Here is a 21671-nt window from a genome sequence, read left to right as displayed (position 1 = left end):
ACAGGGCTGCCCTTTGTCCCCTTTGCTTTATATTTTATTTTTGGAACCCCTGTTGTTACGTATTCGTACTCATCCCTTGCTTGTGGGTGTGGAGATGGGGGGCTCCTCATTGCGCTGCATGGCCTTTGCGGATGATATCATGGTTCTGCTCACGGATCCGGTATCGCACCTCTCCCCCTTGTTGGAACTGTTTGGGAAATTTGGGGAGCTCTCGGGCCTTAAACTCAATGTGTCTAAATCGGAGGCGCTGCCTATTCACCTACATATTTCTCACCTCTGGGCTGACTTTCCCATGAAGGAGGCCTCTTCGCAGGTAAAATATCTGGGTGTCTACATTCCTTCTTCTCTATCACGCCTTTATGAGATCAATATCAGGCCCTTGCTCCGGCGGACTATTGAGAGCCTCCGCCTATGGGGTGCTTTACCGGTTTCTCTGGCAGGACGCATTTTTCTGTATAACATGATGGTGGTGCCTCGGTGGTTATATCTGTTGCAGACGTTACCGATCTGGTTGCGCCGCACTGATCTGGAGGAATTGTATGGAGCCCTGAGGGTGTTTTTGTGGCGGGGGCGAAGGCCTCGACTCCCCTTGCGTGTCTTGATGTTACCGGAGGCGCAGGGGGGTTTCGGTCTGTTAGACTTACGGGCATATAATCTGGCGTGTGGTATGAGATTAGTTCGAGATTGGTGTCTGGAGAGCTCATCCTTCTTGACTTTTTCGGTGGAAAGGGATTTCTTGGATCCGGTGTCGGGTTTGTTTCTGTTGCATGCACCTTCAAATCAGCTAGACCTTTCTCAGAGAGGACATGTGGTGTGGGCGTATATGAGACTCATCTGGAAAGTGCTTTGTAAAACTCTGGGGGTTAATTATGGGGCTTCCCCTATGCTGCCTCTTGTGGGGAATTTACAATTCAGACCGGGCAGTGATAATCGTGTGTTTCGGTTTTGGCATACACGGGGGATCCGTAGGGTGGGGGACGTTCTTGATGATCATGGGGCCCTTCTCTCCATTACTGGACTGGCGTCACTATATGGGTTAGACCGAGCGGACGCCTTTAGCTATATGCAATTACGCCATTATGTGTTTAGCCTTGGAGAGACCGCTCGTCGCGCCTCGGTGGCGGAGAGCCTGGGACGGAGTCTGGCTTTGTGGGAGGATCCGGCTCCGCGCCTACGTTACTACGTCAATGAGCTACAGAGGCCGTTGTCCACTGAGCGGGCGGATTTGCTGGCTGGGGCATGGAGCGCTGACTTGGGGTGCATTATTCCATCTCCCTTATTTTCCCACTGTTTTCTCCTCCTGCGCACTCTTTCCTGTAACATGCTACACAGGGAACAGGAATATAAATTCTTACAGAGAATGTTTATTTCTCCCCAGAGGGCTTACCGTGCGGGCTTTGCGGAGCATGCCCGATGCCCAAAATGCCCTGAGTGCTCTGCTACCTTGGGGCATATGTTCTGGCATTGTCCTCTCATACAGGCCTTTTGGAGGCGAGTTTGGAGTTTCCTGTCCTCCCTATCCCTCTCGCTACCTGCCTGTTCTCCGGATATTGCACTTTTTTTATGCTGGAGCGGCTCTCTCCAGCTGCTCTGGCGGGCAGAAATTATTGGTGTTCAAGGCTCTGCTCCTGGCCAAAAGGGTCATTCTGATATTCTGGCGAACCCCACATGCTCCCTCTTTCTCTCAGTGGCAAATGTTCCTCTACGAATTGGCGCTTGTGGAGCGTAGGATGGTGGGGACTCGGGATGAGGGCAGGTGGACTAAATTTCAAGACGTCTGGGAGGGATACTGGTTGTCTCTTCCCCATAGGGAGAGGAGTCTACTGCTGAATAGTTAATCTTTTGGGTTGTGCTGTCTATGTGGGGGGGGGGGGGGTCCTCTGCTACTTCCCCTAACGCAGGGTAAGAGGGGTCTCCTGCCATGGTATCTATCTTACTGTATCCTACCGCTTTCTCTTTTTTCTTTTGCCCTTTGTCCTTTTCTTTCTTTTATCCCTTTGGGAAGGTTGTACACCATACGGGCCTGGGTTGGGTTGGGCTGGGGAGGGGGGGGATGGGGTGGGTGGGGTTTTCGGCTGGGGGGTTCTTGGGGGGTTATGATAAAATACTGTATTGGGCTTGAGTGGAGGTATGTTCACCCGCTGTTGAGGTACTCTAGATGTGTATGCATTTTGGCATTATAGACGTGTATCTGTATTCTGTTGTACTATGTCTTCTTGCCTTTGCCCAATAAAGAAATATTATACAAAAAAAAAAAAAAAAACGCACTTTGAAGAATCGTCAAATCCAACAAAATCTACTTTTCGGCACCGGCCCGACTATGGATTCGACCTCTTCATCTGCGGCACCGTCGAAATCGACACCGACCACTTCGACACCGCCTGAGTCGACATCGGCGCCCCCGGCGCCAGGTAAGCCGGCTAAGAAGCCTTCCACCCTTGAGCGCCCTCCCACTTCGGGGACGACACCAGTCCTTTCGGCTCCACGCCGAGCCAAAAAACGCTCCACTCCGATTTCGGTGAGTGCCTCGTCATCGGCCCCCTCATCGCCGGAGTGTAGAGCGGCACCCATGGAACCAAAGAAGAAAAAAGTGGTTCCGGTGCCTCCCCTGGATGACCGCATTGCGACCATCCTCCAGGACAAGTTGCAGGAACAACTCCACAAGCAACTTAAGCAGCTCTTACCCTCTATCTTGGCACCGCTGCTCTCGGTACCAGACCGGCCCGAGACCCATACCGTCCAACCGGTATCCACTCCCTCGGTACCTATGGACTCCTCCATGCCCATTCTCTCGGCACCGCATCTCCATTCCCATGCCGAGGCTATGGCCTTGACGACGACCGATCCTCCTCGGGACCGGGCAGGGCACCGGTCTCCCCACGACTCTGACCGGCACCGTACTTCTCGGGACCGAGACAGACACAGGTCTACATCGCCTGGTAACGTCTCGGTATGCTCAGGCAAATCTTTGTCTAAAACTCACCATGCCGAGCCTTCCACTCCAGTCTCTCGACACGCACATACCGATGTCAGAGACCCGGACCTATGGGAACAATCCCCTACCGGTACCGAGGAGGATGCATCGTCGCCGGATGAAGAGCCTTCGGCACCCGATACCGCATCTAAACCTGAACAATCTTCCTTCTCTAAATTCCTCAGGGAGTTGTCGGGTGCTTTGTCTTTGCCTCTGGAATCTGACTCTAAGAAGTCACAAGCTTTCCTGGAGGCATTAGATTTCGATCAACCTCCCAAAGAGTTCCTAAAGTTGCCCGTGCATGATATCTTACGGGAAACTTTTTATAAAAATTGGGAGAACCCGCTGACTGTTCCTGGGGCCCCCCGTAAATTGGACAGCCTCTATAGGGTTATACCAATCCCAGGATTTGATAAACCCCAACTCCCTCATGAGTCTCTCCTGGTGGAGTCCACTTTAAAAAAGACTCAGGGCTCCAGTGTCTATGCCTCCACCCCTCCTGGCAGAGAGGGCAAAACTATGGACAAGTTTGGCAAGCGGCTCTATCAGAATGCCATGCTTGCCAACAGGGCAAACAACTGAGAAAATTCATGGTGCGCTCTATCTATGACTCTTTTGAGCTCACCTCCCGTGCATCTGCCATCGCTGTGGCTATGCGCCGTCTGGCCTGGCTCAGGGTCTCTGATCTGGACGTCAACCATCAGGACCGACTAGCCAACGCCCCATGTCTGGGAGACGAATTATTCGGAGAGTCCCTGGATACCACCACACAGAAACTCTCCGCCCATGAGACCAGATGGGATACTCTCATTAAACCAAAGAAAAAGGCTCCTCCTGCTCGTCCTTACAGACCACAGACCTCATATCAGCGCAGGTTCTCCGCTAGGCCGCTCAATCCACCTCCACAGCAACCTAGGCGGGCCCGCCAACACCAGCACACCCAGGCTCGTGCCCAGTCTAATCAACCGGCCAAGGCTCTTCCTCCTGCCAAACCATCTCAGCCCTTTTGACTCCTCTCTCCAGGGCTTAGCCAGTCTTCCACCCTCATTGCCTCTTCCTCAGCCGATCGGAGGCAGGCTTCACATCTTCATCAGCCGTTGGGAGGTCATCACATCGGACCAGTGGGTCCTAAACATCATCCGCCACGGCTACTCTCTAAACTTCCAGACTCTTCCACCAGACAATCCTCCCGTAGAGTCTGCTTCTCTTTCAACTCAAACCCCCCTCCTCCTGAGGGAGGTCCAATCCCTCCTTCTACTCAATGCCATCGAAGAAGTACCTCTGGAACAAAGGGGCCGGGGATTCTACTCCCGTTACTTTCTAGTTCCAAAAAAGACAGGAGACCTACGTCCCATTCTCGACCTCCGGGACCTCAACAAGTGTCTCGTCAAGGAGAAGTTCAGAATGCTCTCCCTTGCCACGCTGTACCCTCATCTCTCTCGGAACGACTGGCTATGTTCCCTGGACCTCAAGGAGGCCTACACTCACATCCCAATCAATCCATCCTCACGTCGCTACCTACGATTCCAGGTGCACCATCGCCATTATCAGTACAAGGTGCTACCTTTTGGCCTGGCATCATCTCCCAGAGTGTTCACCAAATGCCTCATTGTGGCGGCGGCCTTCCTCAGGTCTCACAACCTCCAGGTGTTTCCCTACTTGGACGATTGGTTAGTGAAAGCACCTACGTCTCCACTTGTGCTACAAGCCACTCATCATACCATCTCTCTCCTCCATCTTCTGGGATTCGAGATCAACTACCCCAAGTCGCATCTGCTTCCCACACAGCGACTTCAGTTCATCGGAGCGGTTCTCGACACCACACTAATGAGGGCGTTTCTCCCCTCCGATCGTCAGCGAACTCTGCTACGCCTGTGTCGTCAGGTGCTCCTTCATCACTCCATTTCTGCCAGACAAATGATGGTCCTCCTGGGCCACATGGCCTCGACGGTTCATGTGCTTCCCCTGGCACGACTCCACCTCAGAACACCTCAATGGACTCTGGCCAACCAGTGGTCACAGACCTCGAATCTTCTTTCTCATCCCATCTCTGTGACATCGTCTCTTCAGCGATCTCTACAATGGTGGTTGGACTCCTCAAATCTTTCCAGGGGCCTTCTTTTTCATCTGCCCCCGCATTCCATGATCATCACCACGGATGCCTCCCCTTATGCATGGGGAGCTCACCTGGGAGACCTACGCACCCAAGGTCTTTGGACCCCGCAGGAGCGTCTCCATCACATCAATTTCCTGGAACTACGAGCCATGTTCTATGCTCTCAAGGCCTTCCAGCACCTTCTCTGCCCTCAGGTTCTGCTTCTGTGCACGGACAACCAAGTTGCCATGTACTACATCAACAAACAGGGCGGCACCGGATCTCGCCTCCTTTGTCAGGAGGCGCTTCGCATTTGGACCTGGGCCACGGCCCGCAGTCTCTTCCTCAAGGCTGTCTACATCCAGGGCGAACAGAACTCCCTGGCCGACAATCTCAGCCGCATCCTTCAACCTCACGAGTGGACTTTGGATCCTCCCACGCTCCACTCCATCTTTGCTCGCTGGGGCACTCCGCAGGTGGACCTATTCGCAGCTCCTCACAACCATCAGCTGCCCCAGTTCTGCTCCAGACTCTTCTCTCCTCACCGTCTGGCCCCGGATGCATTCCTGCTCGACTGGACGGATCGGTTCCTCTATGCCTTTCCTCCTCTACCTCTGATGTTGCGTACTTTATCCAAACTCCGCAGGGACGGAGCCACCATGATCCTCATAGCTCCCCGGTGGCCTCGTCAACACTGGTTCTCCCTTCTACTTCAACTCAGCTCCAGGGAGCCCATTCCTCTACCTGTGTTTCCTACTCTACTTACACAGCAACATCAGTCTCTACTACATCCCAATCTGTCTTCCCTCCACCTGACAGCTTGGTTTCTCTCGGGCTAACCTCTTCAGGAAATCTGTCTCAGCCTGTCCGTCTCATTTTGGACGCCTCCAGGAAGCCGGCCACCCTCCAATGTTACCATCAGAAGTGGACCAGGTTCTCCTCTTGGTGCCTCCGTCATCATCACAATCCCACCTCCTTAGCGGTGGAAACTGTTCTAGACTACTTACTCTCCCTGTCCAACGCAGGCCTCAAGTCTACCTCAATCAGAGTCCATCTCAGTGCCATCACGGCATTCCATGAGCCTGTCCTAGGAAAACCTCTCACGGCTCACCCTCTGGTTTCCCGATTCATGAGGGGCCTCTTCAACATCAAACCACCCCTGAAGCCTCCTCCGGTCGTCTGGGACCTGAATGTGGTTTTGTCTGCCCTCATGAAACCTCCCTTTGAGCCACTTGCCACAACTTCGCTCAAATTTCTGACATGGAAGGTTCTTTTCCTCATTGCCATCACCTCTGCCAGGAGGGTTAGTGAGCTTCATGCACTGGTTGCCGATCCACCGTTCACTATTTTTCACCATGACAAGGTGGTTCTGCGCACCCATCCAAAGTTCCTTCCAAAGGTGGTCTCAGCTTTTCACCTCAACCAGTCCATTGTTTTGCCTGTGTTCTTCCCGAAGCCTCATTCACACCCCGGAGAACAGGCATTGCACAGTCTTGACTGCAAGCGTGCCCTATCTCGATCGTACAAGGGCTCACCGCTTGTCCCCTCAGCTCTTCCTGACCTTCGACCCGAATCGTTTGGGTCGACCGGTCTCTAAACGGACGCTATCCAACTGGCTTGCTGCTTGCATCGCGTTCTGTTACGCTCGGGCCGGTCTGTCACTAGACGGTGCTGTCACGGCCCACAGGGTAAGAGCTATGGCCGCTTCTGTTGCTTTCCTCCGTTCCACACCCATTGAGGAAATCTGCAAGGCGGCCACCTGGTCCTCAGTTCACACATTCACTACTCACTACTGTCTGGATGCTTTCTCCAGACGGGATGGGCACTTCGGCCAATCTGTACTTCAGAATTTATTTTCCTAATGGCCAACCATCCCCCCTCCCTCTTTGTTAGCTTGGAGGTCACCCATGCGTAAAGAATATGCTGCCTGCTTGTCCTGGGATAAAGCACAGTTACTTACCGTAACAGGTGTTATCCAGGGACAGCAGGCAGATATTCTTACGTCCCACCCTCCTCCCCGGGTTGGCTTCTTAGCTGGCTTATACTAACTGGGGACCACGCACTCCTCCGTCGGGCGGGAAGGCACTCGCGCACGCGCGGTGCGGCCAACTAGAACTTTCTAGTAAAAAGGTCCGTACCGTGGGCTCCGTCGGTGACGTCACCCATGCGTAAAGAATATCTGCCTGCTGTCCCTGGATAACACCTGTTACGGTAAGTAACTGTGCTTTATATGTAACCCCCCTACACATATAGTGATGGAGGGAACTAATATATGGAGCAAAAAGAAATTTAATATAACATGTGCCTAATGTAGCCATGTTTCGCCCAAAAGCTGCATCAGAGGAAAAACACAGTAAGTTTCTCTCTAGTGTAACAGCTAACCAAACAATCCAAAGTATTTAAACACAAATAATACACTTCTCACTGGTACAAAAATTCAGAAGCAGTAGTCCTGCTGCAATACTCTTTCAACCACTTCCTGCAAATCCTATAGGGATGGATTCATTAAATAGCGCCCAATGTTAAGCCGAGAAAAGATCCACACTGAACTACTACAGTGGAGTCCCAGTTAACTGATACTCAACCAACCGGCAAAAACTAATCATTCCAGCCCTCGAAGCAGTAGCGGCAGCCGGTCCTGACCCAACAACTACCCTCCCTCCCTCCAGCCTCCAAAGCAGTAGCAGCAGCCAGTAAACAGAGGAAGTGCTGTAAACAGGCTGTTGCGACCAGCAGGGCCTTTCCTCTGCCACTTCACTTCCACTGCCTCTGCTGACCGTCTGCCTCTGCTACTTCAGGAGAGCCACAGGTAAGAGATACCAGCTCTACCCATGCAGAGGGAGGGAGGACCAAAAGTGGACCAAAGTGTGTAGGCATATCCCATACAGGAAAACTTGGAACATCCCTCCTCTTCAAGATCACCGAGCTGTGGAACAGCTTATCTGCCCCTCTTCGGAGTGCGACCTCCCTCCAACGCTTCAGAAAACATTTGAAAACTTGGCTTTTCTCTAAAATGTAACCACTCCCTCCCTCTCCTCTTTACTTAGTCCCTTCTTTCTTTCCTTTTTACCAAGCCCTTCGTCCCATTGGAGTTCCTTTCTTTAGTAATTCCTGTAAACCGTGTCGAGCTCTACTTCTGTGGAGATGATGCGGTATACAAACTTAAGGTTTAGTTTAGGAGGAGGAAGGGACATGGATGCTGGACCTGCAGGGTGAAGGGGAGGGGAGATGGATGGATGCTGGACCCATAAGTGTGGGGGAGAAGATAAAGTGACCCAGATGAGAAAGGAAGGTGGGAAGGGATGAACAGATGCTAGGCCTACAAGTGGGAGTAAGGGAATGACAGAAGAAGAGTGACTCGGACCAGAAAGGTATGATATGGGGTATAGTATTACAGTAATAAGGCCCATTTTTAATAGTAACAAGAAAGCAACCAAAAACGACATTTATCCGACATCTACCAATCGTTTATTGTTTATTAAACTTGATATAGAGCCTTAGCTGCAGAACAGTTCAAAGTGGTTTACAATAAAATACGTCAATAAAATGAAAATAGACTACCATTAAAAATACATACAAAAGAAACATAAAAACATTCAAAGTCCAACATGGGTACTGGATAACTGAGAGTCTATTCACTCTTTGCAGAATAGCAGCTTAGCCTAGATCTCACGACTAGCATTAGACACTGGATTTATGCTTGCTGAAACCTGGTTTAATGCCGGCACCCAACTTAGGCGCAGATAGGACATTGTGCCTAACCTCTGAGAATGCCAGCTGATCCACTCATACTCCTTCCACAGCTATGCCCGTTTTACATTGCTTGCTAGGACATTTAGGCGTGGATGTTTCAGAAAAGCAATTAGGGCAGATGAGTGTGCAAATCCAGATTGCTGCCAATTAACTCCAATTATTGATTGCTGATGCCTCATTCATTCATTTCCATGCGCATCTGCCCTGGGAGCCCAAATTTGGACAACTTATATAGAAACCTGGGGCTAAAGGGTATTTCCATACCCTGGTGCCTACACTTAAACGCCATGGTGTAGTGGTTAGAGCTACAGCCTCAGCACCCTGAGATTGTGGTTTTAAACCTTGCACTGCTCCCTGTGACCCTGGGCAAGTCACTTAATCCTCCACTGCCCCAAGTACATTAGATAGATTGTGAGCCCACCTGAACAGATAGGGAAAATGCTTAAACTACCTGTATGTAAACCACTTTGAGTGTAGTTGCATAACTACAATAAGGTGGTATACTACAAGTTCCAATCCCTTCCCTCACCCCACCCTATCCCCTTATGTATAACTTAAGTTACATGCTGCATTTGGGTGCCATTGACCTGGCATAAATGGTTCTACCTAAATTTATGCATGCCAATTCCTCTGTATACTAGTATTATATAATGTCATCTTTGATGAACAGGTGCCATTATAGAACTGGAACTCAGCTCATGGCATTGATATGCCTAACTAGAAGCTCTAAGTAATAGAATTGTCCCATAGCATATGCATTTGGCTTAAATACAGAAAAAGCAGATGTAGTCTGGGGTATCCAAGCCAAAGGTATGGACTTTATGCTGATATTCACTTGTTCTACAGAACTGATGATGATACTTCTACACCTAGAAGCCTCCTTCTATAAGGAGCCACCAAGATTTAAGTGGCAAGAACACCCATAAATGACAGTATTCCAGAACACATGTTGAAATACACATGCATAAATGTCCATTTCCTGTAAGTACATGTCAATTTTTAATTGTGTTCATGTTGCAGATGAATGTTCACATGGTCAGAGTTTGGACAGAGCATGCATAGGGCCTACATTTACATGCATTCTTTAGCAGTTTACATACAAGCATTTACACCAGCTGTGTGGCTGCAGTTACTTATCACACCTAAAATTTAGGCATATTTTTGACCTATTATGCAGGTATACTATTAAATTAAAAAAAGTAGAGGTTGACTGAACCTGGGGGTTTTGGATTTGTCTGGAACCAAATCCGTTGACAAAATTTGCAATTCGCTTTTGGCTGAAACTGAAGCCAAAAATAAAACTCACACCCCACCCAAATTAAAGCAGGTCCTTCCAGGCTGCCTTCCCTCCCACACACACACACTGACAGAGACCTGGTCTCATCTCTGGATGCCTGTCATTCCACCTGATTACCCAGAGGCCCTTTCAAGTCTACCTTAAGAAGTCTGGGTACCCGGATAGACTTTCCAAAACTCGGTACTGTAATTTGTCTGGGTTTTGGAATGCTCCAACCTCCTGGCCACATCTGGAGGGTCTCTGAGCATACACGGATATCACATGCATTCGCGCAAGCTCGGAGACCTTCCAGACGCGGTCTGGAGGTCAGCAAACAAAGATGAGGCTTTGCAGGGCCAGGGCTAGAGACAGAATAGGGTGGGGCTATGTGTCTAGGTTTCTCCAGTAACCCTGGTCTTGGTGATCTAGTAGCTCTTTATGACAGAAACAATCCCACTCACTCCTGCACGTGTCTGCTAAGCAATCAAAGTAGCTGCAGTTACTCTTGCCTATGCTGTTTCCAATCTCAAAATGGCTACTGTGACCTCCATAGAAAATGACATCAGATAAAGGGCAAATGGCCCATCCAGTCTGCCCATCCACAGCATTTACTATCTCCTCTTCTCCAGTGGCAGTCTAGTAAGGCTGCCGAGGAGTACATTCATATCTCTGACATTTAGATATGAATACATATCCCAATTCTATGGTTGGCATAAGGGCTCATGACTAACTGCATTTTTATATTATTTATATAAATATATATATAAATAATATAATATAAATATATATAAATAATATAAATATATTATAATATAATATAAATATATATATAAATAATATAAAAATGCAGTTAGTCATGAGCCCTTATGCCAACCATAGAATTGGGATATGTATTCATATCTAAATGTCAGAGATATGAATGTACTCCTCGGCAGCCTTACTAGACTGCCACTGGAGAAGAGGAGATAGTAAATGCTGTGGATGGGCAGATTGGATGGGCCACACACAGTATATTTACACACACCCCAGGGGCAGACAAAATGGCAGTGTCTGAAAGTCCACAACAGTAGAAGGCCCACTCTTACCTAGCCTCCATTAAATTTATTCACTTTTGATAGATGGTTAGGAGCCCATGACCCTTATTGTTTGGGGGCCTAGCTCACTGTCAAACTGCCCCCTGATATACCCAGTTAAACTAATTTTCTAAAGGGAAGTAGGTTGAGCAGGTCTGTATAAAATGCTCTTAGCATTTAGCGCATGCTAAGCTTTAGTGAAAGGACCCCAGAGACATTTAAATATCTCTATCTGATCTCCCCTCTCTCCCCTTTCTTCAACAGTATACATATTGAGATCTTTAAATCTACCCCTATATACCTAATGATGAAGGCCACTGTAGTAGATTCCCTCTGGACGCATCCCATCCTGTTTATATCCTTCTGAAGATGTGGTATCCAGAATTGTGCACCTATATTGAATATTCTCACATGGTTAATATTAATGGATTTTTTTTTTCAATAGGTCAAAATCTTTATAAGGTCCTATAGCCTGCTGTGTGTTGCTGGTATTGGTCGAGTACTGTACAGTGGCCCCAATGAGAGATGCTGCACTTGACCTTGCCATTTTACTGGGATGAGCATAAATTGTAAGAAATTGGGTAAAGGTCTGACACTGTTCATGACATTGTTCAAGACAACATTTAAAATAAGCCAAAGGCAACCAAATAGTTTATAGTAATGGTAGTTACCGGCAATTGTTCTCCATCATGAATGTTCATGAGATGCATTTGCTTGTATTATGTCCTTCTAAAAAAAAAAAAACACCCAACTTTACTACATGCAGAATGCAAGAAACCTCTGCAGTTCTGATGCAAAGCCTGAATAAACTAAAAACAAGGCTTGTGGTATTTCTTGCCTCTCCTGGAACCCAGAGTGGTTTGCAGCCCTCAGATACTGCCGCTGTCAATCCCTGTTTTATAATGAACAAAAAGGTGCTACAAGTGGTATTGCTTTAATATTGAAATCTATATTCTATTTTAGCCAGTGAACCTGCTCAAGACAGAATACACCAGTTATCCATACAAATGCTAAAACAATTATAAATTATACCAGTCCCAACTTTTGAGCTATGGACTGCTACCTGCTGCTCAGACTGAATACAGTGGCACTGGCATCCTTTAGGAAAGGAAAATCACATTATTGCTCCTTTTTCCTAATATATAACAGCAGTGTAAAATGTCTTTTGGTATCGCCCATTATGTGTTTTAATAAACATTTTTAAATAAAAATAAATGTGGAATTCTAATGTTCTGTCTCAGTTTTCACTATTTCAGCACCAGATTCTGGAGCTCTTCTCAGAGGACCTAGGAGCATTTACAACTGCTTATGGTGGGAATTCCCACATGCTAACAGTGTGGACCTTTATTGACAACGCAACACATTAAAGCCTGGTATAAGAGGCTTGAGGGAGTCTGAGCCTCCACAGCCCAACTGTGACCTTCCCCAGTTTCCCTCCCTCCCTCTGCCACTGATCTAGGGCCCATTGCCCTCCTGGGTCGGTGGCAGTGGCAAAAGGAAGGTGATGACGTATGGGACCAGTTTCCTGCATGCATCACAGCTAGCTCTACTGGTCACACCCCCTCTGATGTAAGCTTCCTGCGTTGGAAGGGCATGACCAGCAGTCCCAGCAGCAATGCACGCAGGAAGCTGGCTCCATGCATCTTCATGTTGCTTTTATCGCTAACTTGCAGAGGAAGACCAAAGAGAACTGGGAAGGATGGAGTGAACAAAAGTTGATGATGCTGCATTGGAGGCAGAGAGAGAGAGGAGAACAGGATAGTGTTGGATGGGGGAGAAGAGAGAGGGAGAGAATGGGGTAATGCTGCATGGAGAAGTAGAGACACAGAAAGGGAGAGAATGGGGTAATGCTGTGTGGAAAAGAAGAGACACGTGCTTAGAACCCCAAGGATATTGACTTTCCTCGCCATGCCCCATCCCATCTTAGGCCTGCCTGCCTCCTCCTAGCCTTGCCCCAACTCTGCCCCCTTTAGCCTTTCTATATTTCTGAGTCACCGACCACCTATGGTTAACATGCAGTGATTTCCCACATTATACAGCCAATGCAGATGGGGGCATGGAATAGTCTTGCAGTTAAAGCAGAAGTTGTTACTCTCATATTAACACAAAAGATCACACCCAGTAGTTACACAAGCCGAAGAAGCATTGAAAAGAAGAAGCATGGATGCAAATCAGCTCTTGGCTCATCTGTACATGTATAACAAAATTTCACACATGTAGCCATGACTGGGAGCATTGTTTATTCCTTGCTATGGGAACATAAACCAAATTTCACAAGTAGGTCCCCAATCACATGACATGTACCTTCATCTGAAAAGTCCATGTGGCCCCCTTCCATAATCTCCTTCGGGGCTCCAGAATGCCCTGATGAGTTAGTGTGCCCCTTTCTGCCCAGACCTGATCTAGATGAGTTTTGACTCCCCCCCCCCCAACACACATACACAACACCCAATTTAAAAAAAATGAATAGCCCCAAGAGGTATCCTGTTCCATCACCCTCCTCCATACATCATCAAGCTTAAAATAAAGGTCTAGTTTCTGAAGGGGAAGGAGCAATTCCCACTTACTCCTTCCTCTGTTGATGCCATCTTGCAAAATGATGCCAGCTGACCTCTAGCAGTATGTTGTGATGTATTAACAGCCCTCACCTGATGTCATTTTGCAAGATAGTGTCAGTGGAGAAGTGAGCAAGGACCAGTCTTGCCTTCTTCAGGAAATGGGCCTTTATGGGTAAGCTTGGAAGTGGAGGAACAGAGAAAGTCTACTTTAGCCACCTAATTATTAGGGAGTGGATTCTCTAAAGGGGCTTGGTTTGCTAGGAGGTGGGAATTTTTACACATTTATCTGTATTATTTTTAGGAGAAGGAGAAAGGCCCTATTGGACACCAGAGTATTCTGGCTCTGGGAGCGGTCGGGCTTATTTGGGTTTCAAAGACCCTTTAGCTGATGGCTGCTGCATGGCAAAAAGCCAGCTCAGAAGCATTTTGTAAGATAACTAAATCTCACTGAAGTCTTATTTTTTGTGTGTGTGTGTGTGTGTGTGTGTGTCCTTTTCATTATCAAACTGCCTTCCATACTTGTAAAGTTCATTAATGGAGAACTAACGGATACGTTCACATCTAGCAGAGTGCATGTGAGAATTTGCTACTGCTTTGTGAAGACACTTTGGAAAAGTGGGCAGAAAGCTGAGCAAAGCATTGAAATATTGTCCTTTTTGTTCATTGTGGTGGTTTTGCTCAGCTTTCTGCGTATTTAAAGTAACTTCACAGCTTACTACATCAGTGTCATAGTTTAAAAAAAAAATGGGAAAACTGTGTGTGTAATTGCCTTCCCTGACTTAGCCCTACTGTGCAAACACTTCCATGAAAATGCAAATAAACCTATGCACATTGTGGAGTAATATGCACAATTTTATTCATATTATATAAAATTTCCATCTGTTTCCAAACCACTAAACTCTTAGAATTAGAGACTCAACAGGTTAAATCTATCTCAAATAATTTACAGTATATTGAATTCAAAACTAATATTAACAAACATAATTAAATAATCCAAATCTATTACAAAGAGTTAAAACCAAAAATTAACCATACAATACACATTATATAAATCCAACATGGGCATTAACCAGCCAGGAAATGTTCCTAGCTGGTTAAAAAGCATTAAGCCAGCTAAGAGCTAATATTTTACACGAGAAAGCCGCTTAATATTAGTAGTTAGCAGCTAGCCCAGTCACCACCTATGTCACGTGACACATAGCCAGTTAGCACCAATATTCATAGGCTGATCGGCTAAGTTTAGTGGCCAAATAGACCCGCAAAAATAGCAGGTCTCTTTTTTGGCCAATGGATGTTTTTGGCCAGTTGATGAATATAGGTCGATGACACAAAGTTGTTCAAAGTTGTTAAATCGCAAGAGGATTGTGAAAAATTGCAAGAGGACCTTGGGAGACTGGGCGTCAAAATGTGAGCAAGTGCAAAGTAATGCATGTGGGAAAGAGGAACCCGATCCGCACACGCGGAGGCCCAGTTAGGTGCTCCCTGTTGGAGACCCGGATTTCCCGTATCCCCCGATATGATTTGCAAGAAGGTGTGCATCCAACTTGTGCTTGAAACCCTGTACACTAGTCTCTGCCACAAGCTCCTCTGGGAGAGCATTCCAAGCGCTCACCACTCGCTGTGTGAAACAGAACTTCCTGACATTTGTCTTGAACCTGCTGCCACACAGTTTCAGGCTATGACCTCTTGTCTGTGTCACATCTGAAAATATCAGTAATGCTTCTTCCTGGTCTATTATGTCAAATCCTTTTAATATTTTAAAAATCTCTATCAAATCCCCTCTCAATCTTCTCTTTTCGAGGGTGAACAGTCCCAGTTTTCTGAGGCGTTCTTTGTAGCTCAAATTCTCCATACCTTTGACTAGTTTTGTGAGGAGGAGGCTGGAAATTACAGGCCTGTTAGTGTGACCTTTGTGAAATGTAAATTAATGAAATTTTTTCTAAAGCAGAGGATTGTAAGGTTTCTAGAATCAAATGGACTTCAGGACTCAAGGCAGCATGGTTTTACTAGATGCAGGTCTTCTCAGACACATCTGATTAATTTCTTTGGGTGACCAGACAGTTGGATTTAGGGGGAGCACTAGATGTAGTATATAGTCGACTCCACCTAAGTGCAACGCAGGGTTCCATGTTAGGAGTCACTACCCAGGAAAAGGATCTAGGTGTCATCATTGAGGATACATTGAAACCCGCAGCTCAATGTGCGGCGGTGGCTAAGAAAGCAAATTGAATGTTAGGAATTATCAGGAAAGGAATGGAAAACAAAATGAAAATGTTATAATGCCCTTGTATTGCTCTATGGTACTCAAATACTGTGTGCTATTCTTGTCGCCATATCTCAAAAAGGATATAGTGGAATTAGAAAAGGTACAGAGAAGGGCAACAAAAATGATAAAAGGGATGGGATGACTTCCCTATGAGGAAAGGCTAAAGTGGCTAGGGTTCTTCAGCATGGAGAAAAGATGGCTCAGGGCTGAGTGGAATGGAAAGGGTAGATGTGAGTCATTTGTTTACTCTTCCCAAAAATATTAGAATTAGGGGCATATGATGAAGCTACTAAGTAGTAGATTTAAAACAAACTGGAGAAAATATTTCTTCACACAATGTGTAATTAAACTCTGAAATTTGTTGCCCGAAAATGTGGTGAAATCAGCTTCAAAAATCACAAAAAGAAAAAAGGGGAAGGTTGCTAATATACCAAAACACCAAATAAACAACCAGATTATTGTTAGTTTTGTTAGTTTTAAATGATTGGATTGGGTCCCTAGTAAGTTTTTGGTGATTCGGGTTGAGATGTAAATTATTATAAGACTTGGATCCTTGGAGCAGGACCTGAAATAGCTTTGCACTATAGGAGGCCCTATGATCCCTTCAGAATATACAAGTATGATACATCTCTCCCCAAAAAAGGTTTTGGAAAAACAGTACGCTGATTATACGAGATCTATTGGAAGTACTTTATTGTAACCTTTTGATTTTTATATAAATTATTTTTTTGATTTTCATAATTTCCTAAAAGAGAAGTCTATAGGCCATTATTAAGATGGCTTGGGGAAATCCATTGCTTATTCCTAGGATAAGCTGCATGAAATCTGTTTTACTACTTGCAATCTTGCTAGGTACTTGGGACCTGCATTGGCCAATGTTGGAAACAGGATACTGGGCTTGATGGACCTTCGCTCTGCTCCAGTATGACAATTTTTATGTTCATATGTTCATAACCAGCTATGTTTATTGTGGCCAAAAAACCCCTGGAAATTCCATGCCGGTTGCCAGATTCAGCTCAACATTCAATTTCTAGGTTCACTACCAACCACGGGAGATTGCTGGGCTGCCTCTCACAGTCTAAATATCAGGCCCCTTATTTGAATCAAGAGAACATAAAAATATGGCACCCAATATTATAAGCAATTTAAGCGGGCAGGAGAGACTCCTATCTGCTTAAACGATGCTTATCAGGCTGGCTGCCAATATTTTAGTGTTGCTGCTGAATGTTGTATGTTGAGGAAAGTTAGGTCATTATTTTATCAGGAACATTATTTACTACTGGTTCAGTCCACTATGCTTGCTCAGTTGGACTATTGTAACTCTGTTTATTTGGGTATTAAACAGGGTAGCTTAGATCGTCTCCAGTTGATACAGAATATAGCAGCCAAACTTATTTTTGGAAAGAGAAAGTATGATCACATATCTCAACTGTTGAGAAAACTCCATTGGCTTCCGGTCCGTCATAGGAAACAGTTTAAATGTGCATGCGTTGTTTTCAAATTTCTTTATGGAATATTTGATTCTTTGATCCCACTTAGTTGGAATTCTTTTAGATCTTGCTACTCTAGGATTACAACAATCTATAAATTAGCATTTCCTTCTGCAAACGGATTTAAGTGTCCTGGGAAGCTTAGTAAATCTATTACATTTAAACTGGTGGAAATTTTGGAATGGACTCCCAGATTCTTTAAGACTGTTAAGTCAATTACATCAATTTCAAAAAAAGTCTAAAAATTTGGTTATTTTCACAATAGTTACCCATGATTATTAGTAATTAAGCATATTTTTTCTTATCCTTTGGTCTCTATCTAATCTTAACTAATATTATCTCTTCTAAACAGCCTAGTTTGTTATTCTTCTTTTTAATTGAACTGTAGACCGAGTAGAGCTCCTTAAGGAGATGATCCGGGATATAAATTGAAGATTAGATTAGAAAATCAACTCTGACCAGCCATTTCAAAAGTGGGAAACAGAAGGGAGTTCCGGAGGTGGAGCCAGGAGCTATGCCGGTAGCAACAGTATTCAGTGCCAGGAACTGCATAGCTAAGCAACCAATTAGGACTGAATACATAACATCCCTAACTTTGGTTACTTTGCTACGTAGGTGCTGGCAGTTTGTCTGGGTTTTGAAGAGCATTGAGCAAATGACCGCATCTGCGCATGCACGGATGCGACACGATGCTGTCACATGCATGCATACATTGGATTCCAAAACTACTTATTAAAATTTAATATAAACCTTAAATCTTATAAATATTTAGATAAACAATGATTTAAATTATTAATTAATTAATGCGGGGACAAGCCTCAGACTTAGTAGTAAATCTTCCCAGCTGGGACTCATTCAAGAGAAAAATGAATTAATCTCTTGCCTCCTTATAACGTCACTGGCTAGTTCCCCACCTCCCTACCAAAATATTTATTTTATTGCTTTAATTAAATAACTTATAACTTTTAATAAGTAGTTTTGGAATCGGTGTTCCTTTTTTGGCTTTTGTGAATGGTTTTTAGTATTTGTTTATTTGGTCAATATAGTACCATTCAAATTTTTGTTGTTTTGTTGCATACGTTTGATGTCATTGCATTGCATCCACGCATGCGCATATGCCCTCCAGACTCGTCACCAAAAAGACGAGGTTTGTTTGGGGCCGGGGATGAGGGGCAGAACAGGACAGGGCCCTGGGTGGAACAGCAGAATGGAGGTGAAAGGGGCAGGGCCACACGTCCTCTTTTCTTGCATCAAAAATCTGGTTAACCCTAGTCTGGAGTGGTCCTGGAGGACTGGGAAAGGGTGGATGTGGTTCCTCTCCACAAAAGTGAAAGTGAACATAAGAACATAAGAAACGCCTTCACCGGATCAGATCTAGGTCCATCTAGTCCGGCGATCCACACACGCGGAGGCCCAGTTAGGTACTCCCTGTTGGAGACCCGGATTTCCCGTATCCCCCGATATGATTTGCAAGAAGGTGTGCATCCAACTTGTGCTTGAAACCCTGTACACTAGTCTCTGCAACAAGCTCCTCTGGGAGAGCATTCCAAGCGCTCACCACTCGCTGTGTGAAACAGAACTTCCTGACATTTGTCTTGAACCTGCTGCCACACAGTTTCAGGCTATGACCTCTTGTCTGTGTCACATCTGAAAATATCAGTAATGCTTCTTCCTGGTCTATTATGTCAAATCCTTTTAATATTTTAAAAATCTCTATCAAATCCCCTCTCAATCTTCTCTTTTCAAGGGTGAACAGTCCCAGTTTTCTGAGGCGTTCTTTGTAGCTCAAATTCTCCATACCTTTGACTAGTTTCGTGAGGAGGAGGCTGGAAATTACAGGCCTGTTAGTGTGACCTTTGTGAAATGTAAATTAATGAAATTTTTTCTAAAGCAGAGGATTGTAAAGTTTCTAGAATCAAATGGACTTCAGGACTCAAGGCAGCATGGTTTTACTAGATGCAGGTCTTCTCAGACACATCTGATTAATTTCTTTGGGTGACCAGACAGTTGGATTTAGGGGGAGCACTAGATGTAGTATATAGTCGACTCCACCTAAGTGCACGTCGGTTAAGCACCTGACCACCATAGTCCAGTCTTTTTTACATTAAAGTCAATGGACGTAAACTCTGGATATTTGCACTTCTGATAAGCACACAATCCGCTTATGTGCACTGATGTCATAAGTCCCACCTCTATTCTTTCATGTTACGTTCACTCCGGTTAAATGCAATCACGTTCTGAAGGGAGGGATTTGATGACCTGCTTTGTAAATTCTTCCATCTTCTCCAAGCTGGTTGTTATGCTTTCATAATTATATTTTGTTGTAGCTGTATATATAAATTTAAATTACAATGGGTGGGATTTCTGAATTGAAAACATTCTTTTTATCAATTTATTTCCACAGTGATTTACTTTATACATTTCCATTGTGAATGACAGGGGGTACTGTATTTAATTTAAACATATCTGCGGCCTTTGACACCATTGATCATTCCCTATTGTTAGACCGACTTGAATCTTTCGGCGTCACCGATCAAGTTCTTAAATGGTTTTCATCTTTTCTTTCTAATCGCTCCTCGACTGTTCATTTTAATAATGAACAATCCAAACCATTTACATCAACTTACGGGATTCCTCAAGGTTCCATTTTATCACCTCTCTTATTCAATATTTTTCTATCACCACTCTTAAGCTTATGTCAATCCATCGGTTTCACAGTTTATGCCTATGCCGATGACATTCAATTACTTCACCCTTTAGACCCAAGTAATATTAATGAAATCCAGTTAATAAACAACAAACTTGAACAAATAAAAAAATGGCTTGATAAAAACCGACTAGCATTAAATATAAAAAAACCCAAAACAATGCTATTCACCTGGAAAAAGGAGATCTCTTTAAGCTCCAATTTTATTTTAGACAATTCCCCACTTGAAATTATCTTTTTGTTAAAAATTTTGGGCATCATCGTTGACGATAAACTTTCATTTCATGAAAACATAGGGCACACAATTAAATCATGTTTCTTTAAATTACGCATGATACGCTCTATAGCTAAATTTCTTGAATCTAAGTCTATTAATATACTTATTCACTCTCTGATCATCTCCAAAATTGACTACTGTAACTCACTTTTCTTTAATATTTTACAAAAGGAAAAAAAAGGTTACAAATTATTCAGAATACGGCAATTAAATTAATACATAAGGCAAAAAAATTTGACCATGTTACACCTCTAATGATTGATTCACATTGGCTACCAATTAGCCATCGAATCACATTCAAAATACTTCTTTTAGTTTTCAAAGCCCTAACTTATAAGGAACCGCAGTTTATTACATGGATGCTTATTCCATACAATGCAGCTAAAACTCTTCGATCATCCTCCAATAATTTATTAACAGTTCCATCTTTGAAAATAATCGGAACCAGAAGACAGGATATGTTCTCGGTCACAGCACCTCTTCTATGGAACTCCATTCCTCAATATATTAGAAATGATAAAGATCTTGTCTCTTTTTAAAAAATCCCTAAAAACTTATCTCTTCAAAGATGCTTTTAATCTATGATTTTCTTAACCAAAACTTCCTTTTAACTTGCTATTTTAAAGTCCTATTTCCCTTATGTTATTTCCCTTTATATGTTCCTTAACTTTTGAAAATAAATTGTAACTTCTCCCTTCTTTCCTCCCTATTCGTGTATTGTCTTTTTTGCAGTTTGTTATTTATTTATTATTGTATTACTTGTTATTTTTTAAATTTGTATTGTACATCACTTAGGAAATTAAATAGGCGATTCATCAAGAATTAATAAAACTTGAAACTTGAAACTAATTAAACCAAGAGCTGATCAGACATTTGCTTAGTATCTATGTAGTATGTTCAGAGAAAGAAAATTGCCTTGCATAAAAATGAAACCTTCAGATTGCCTTTGCCAGGACATGTGGTCCACCTTATGACTAAAAAAATTGAATATAAAAAGTGTTACACTCCAATTAAGCGTACACTTCGTTTACGCACACTTGGCGATCCAGTCCAAAGGGCATGCACTTAAGCGGAGTCGACTGTACTTAGATTTTAGCAAAACCTTTGACACGGTTCCATATAGGTAACTGATAAATAAACTGTATGCCCTCAGTATGGGCCCTAAAGTGACTGACTCAAAATAATTTGATAGAGCATCTCCT

Source organism: Geotrypetes seraphini, chromosome 7 (assembly GCF_902459505.1).
Source record: "Geotrypetes seraphini chromosome 7, aGeoSer1.1, whole genome shotgun sequence".
NCBI lineage: Eukaryota > Metazoa > Chordata > Amphibia > Gymnophiona > Dermophiidae > Geotrypetes > Geotrypetes seraphini.
The sequence above is the reverse complement of the archived record's forward strand: the minus strand, read 5'-3'. Positions refer to the sequence as shown.